The sequence below is a fragment of the Mustela lutreola genome, chromosome 1, assembly GCF_030435805.1.
Source record: "Mustela lutreola isolate mMusLut2 chromosome 1, mMusLut2.pri, whole genome shotgun sequence".
Taxonomy (NCBI): Eukaryota; Metazoa; Chordata; class Mammalia; order Carnivora; family Mustelidae; genus Mustela; species Mustela lutreola.
In genome coordinates this window covers 213,207,016-213,211,639 of record NC_081290.1, presented here as the reverse complement: position 1 = coordinate 213,211,639, position 4,624 = coordinate 213,207,016, and positions in this window count along the sequence as shown.

The following is a 4,624-nucleotide window of genomic DNA, read 5'->3' as shown; positions in this document are numbered from 1 at the left end:
TATTATGTTTCTTTTTAATATCTTACCTCCAGACGGAAAAAAATCTTACTGTTCATTGGTGTAACAAAAGCATATTGGACACCTACTCTGCCCACTGGGATGTGATCCAGGAGGGAAAGGGCTTTGTTAACCAGTGTAGCACTAATGCCTTTAACAGGGCCTAGACAAAGCAGGCATTCAGTATTTGTTGAACGAATGAGTGTGTGGAAGGTTATGCCAGATGCTTCACCATATGTGGGGCTCGATCACTCAGTCATTTATATAACAGGGAAAAACTCACAATAAACAGATATAGAAGATGACAAATGGTATTAAGGCCTATTAAAAAAAAATAAAGCACAGGGTGGACTGTTGCGTCCATCTCACATGTGACAAGATGGACTCGTCACCCAAAATTTGGTTTGGATGTTGGATAAAGTCACACACAGCCCAACAGGGTATGGAAGGATTTACTGCTTGCATCATGAGGCTTTCTGGGGAAAGCAGGACCACTCCCAAACAGGTCCAAAAATAGCTTGAGAGAACAAGGAAAGGAGACTGACTTGGGCTTTTTATGGTGGTGAAGGGTTAGGGTCAGCATGATGATTCTATATACAGTTTAAACTTCCCACAAGTGTCAAAGAAGGAGCAGCCAGGCTTATCAGCTTGCTCAAATATGGAACAGAATGGCAAGAGGGAGGAGCAAGGCTTAAAAGCTGTCGGCAGTCAAACATAAAAAACACCATCAGACTCTTTATTACCTGTTTTCTATAAAGGTAGATCAGGAAAAGACTCTGGAAGAGAGACATTTTAGCAGAGACCTGCAAGAAATGAGAAAGTGAATCATGAAGTTATTTAGAAAAACATCTTTCCTGGTAGATTTAAAAGTCCAGAGGCAGGAGGGGACTTTGTATGTTTAGGAAACAGTAGGGCCCCTGGGTACTCAGTCAGGTAAGCATCTGCCTTTGGCTCAGTTCATGATCCCAGAGTTCTGGGATCAAGTGTCACACTGGGCTTCCTGCTGAGCGAGGAGTCTGCTTCTTCCTCTGCTCTTCACCCTGCATGTGCTTTCTCTCGATTTTGCTCTCTCAAATAAATAAAATCTTAAAAAAAAAAAAAAGAAAAAAAGAAAAGAAACAGGTTTTGAACAAAATAAGATAACTAGCTAACACCTAGTACATGCTCTAAGAAGCAGTTTTGTAAATGCTATATATGTATTTCAAAGTTATATGTTAATGCCATATTCACTTTAAAATGAGAAATGTGATGGGGCAACTGGCTGGCTCAGTCCATAGAGCATGTGACTCTTGATCTTGAGGTTGTAAGTTCAAGCCTGTGTGGGATATACAGATTACTTAAAAAAAAGGAAAGCAAGCAAGAAAGAAATGTGACAAGTATGCCTAATATCAATTGTTGGAAGAGGTTCTGAACAGCCAGGAAAAGCAAGCAAGAAAGAATAATGACTGAAAAAGAAGAAAAACACAATTTTTGTGGCAGAAAACATGATTGATTCTTAGAAAACCCAAGAGAGTTTATAGTGAAATTATTAGACTGAATTCAAGATTCCAAAATATAAAACCAATGTATAATAATGAGCTGCATTTCTTCATACCAGTAAGAAATAGTTAAAAATGTAAAATTTGAAAAATATCAATTACAATGTTATCAAAAGTATATAGCAATATTTTCATTTAACAAAGATTATATAATCATGGAAAAATTATAAAACTGTTAAAAACTTTAAAATATGCAAAATAAATACTTATATCTAGGAAAATGCAATATCATAGAAGCACCAGAAGCATTTCTTGTCAAATCTAAAAATTCAGTTCCATGCCAGTCTAATGCCAGTGTGGCGTTTCATAGAACCAGTTGATTCTAAAATATAGGATAGCAAGGTACCAAGATAAAAAGAGGTTTATCAGGACAACAAGGGGTATTGGATGTATAGATAACAAAATTTATAAACTTATTAAAGTAAGAGTGTGGTTTTGGCACAGTGATGGACCATCAACTCAAGACACTAGAAAATAATTTCCAGTCCCTGTTGAAACCCTTACATCCATTTTCATCTAGTATTGATCAGTTAAAGTTCTTGCCTACCATCTCCAATGTTTTGATCATCCACGGATATGTTCCTGTTGTTTTAGGTTTTGATTATCAGTCACTCTTGCCTGCCTTTTTACGTATCTACAACCACTACTTCTATTATAAGCTGGATATTGGTTGTTCTAGGTATCTCCCACTGGTAAGGGTTTCTACCTTTCTTTTGTAAGGTAGATAAAGTGAGAGACTGATTTTCTCAATGTAATCAGTGACTGAGCTGGATTGGGGTAGGTTGCATTTTAAATAAGACTCAGGCCCCTACTTAGAGCCTGTTACTCCTTGTGTTCCTTGGAGTTTTAATTGAGATCCTAGCAGATCTCTTGTCTCCTCAGTCCTGAAAGGTAGTGGGGGTGAGGAGGCTCATTTCTTCCCTGAGGAAGATTTGAGTTCCATGAACCCTGACCAATTTTCATAGAACACTTCCTTTAAACAGGACTTAGTCCCATATATATCTGAGTCTGCATGGAAGATTTCACTCTGTTTTTTATACTTAGGTCTTTAACTTAATTGGAATTTTTATTTATGATGTGAGATGGGGGAATGTAATTGGATTATTTTCCATACATGATTGTTGGCCTTGTTCCTCCCTTTATCCATACCCCTTTCCCTGTAACTCTGCAGTTCCTTCAACTGAAAAGGCGGAGAGTGTCCCTTCTCCCATCCTTGACTTTTAGACATGGCCATAGGCTATGTGGATGTCAGACAAGTAATGCAGGCAAAGCTTCCCTCTTATACCTCTGCTATCCCCATAAGAACATACCCTGAGCATCCTGCTAGTCCAAGAACAATGAGAAACTTATGGTACAGAGTTCTCTGAATGACCTGTGGTCCTAGATCTTGAAGTAGAACCCGCCAGCTGAGCCCAGCCTAGATTCTGATTCTTGGGTGTGTGCCCTGACCCAGATAAGAAAACAGATGCCAGGACCAAAATGCAGAAGTACAAGAACCTTAAAAAGGTGAAATAAGAAATAGGATTAAAACACTTAGCACAGTGATGGGCTCAAATAGAGCCAATGATAAATATCAATCATTTTAAAGTTAAAACCTTTTACAAACTTCTGCATAGAGAGCACAGTGTTTCTCAAATATGATTGTGCATAAGAATCACAGCTAAGCTTCCAAAAAATAGGTCTCTCTTGAAAATTCACATTCCTAACAGATAGCCCCATACATTGTTTTGGTAGAACTGACACCATCGCAATCCTATTTTCCTAAATATCTTAGGAAAGGAAGTCAAAAACTTAATATCTTGGTCAGCACAAAACTTGAAAAGACTCATGACTGATGGGGGCCACAAATGGTCAGGAAGAAAGTCTTGAGGGGCACCTGGGTGTCTCAGTTAAGCATCTGACTCTTGATTTTGGCTCAGGTCATGAACTCAGGGTCATGAGAGTCCTACCTCAGGGTCCTTACTAAGCATAGAGTCTGCTTAAGTCTCTCTCCTGCTCTCTGCCCCCCCCCTTCAACCCACTCAGCACACACTCTGTCTCTGAAAGAAACGAGAGAAAGGAAGAATGAATTCTTGAGACTTCTTTTTCAAGATTTCTCTGGTGCTTGTCAGTCAGCTCAATATTAACTATCCAGTGAGATCTAAAGGGAGTCAATGAGACCCTTTAAGAATGTAGGAGCCAGCTCCGGTTTGATCTTCATCAAAGCTATAGAGGCTATAGTAAGGTGAACATTTTTCTGCTTCTATCCCTCATTAATGGTAAATGCTATTAGGACACCTGAGTGGCTCAGCCAGTAAAGGGACTGCCTTTGGTTCAGGTCATGATCTCAGGGTCCTGGTATCCAGCCCAATGTCCGGCTCCCTGCTCAGCAGGAGTCTGCTTCTCCCTCTCTCTCTGCCCCTCCACCCCACTCATGCTCTCTCTCTCAAATAAATAAATCCTTAAAAAACGATAAATACACAATTCCTTAGAGTTTTGTAATATAAAATAATCTAGCCTCCTCTGTGGAATTAATACTAATGACATACTCTTGAGGACTCAGACTGAAGTTATATAATTGCTTCTTCATCTTTTAAAGTACTACTTATTCTCAGTTACTCGGGCATGAAATAAAAATTAAGCTCAGATTACGTGCCAGCGTCTATTACGCTTCCTGGAGATAGTCGCTCTCCAGGAGGTTACAGCTAAGAGGAAAACATAATAAACTAATTGTGCAGTACAATTTTAAGTAGTGATAAGCACGATTTATGTTTTTCCTCAAATTACGTCCTTATTTCATAACTCTTAAGACACGTTTCTCTAGGTGTAAACTCTCAAATCTCAGCATTGTCAGAGAAACTCTAATCGCTAAGACCCAGGGATCCATTCATTTCCTTTTCCCTGCCTCTCTCCGGCCTTCTTGAACTTCCCATACACCATCACTTGAAGCAAACACTTTAAAATGCAGACGGACACCGCGCACCAGCCAATCCACGCCCTCGGCACCAAGGTCCCCCTCCCTCTTCTCCCCCAATCCCGGCCACGCCTCCTACAAACCAGGAAGTTTTTCCCTACGCTGCTCTGGGAAAGCCGGAAGCGCTCCCCCGGAA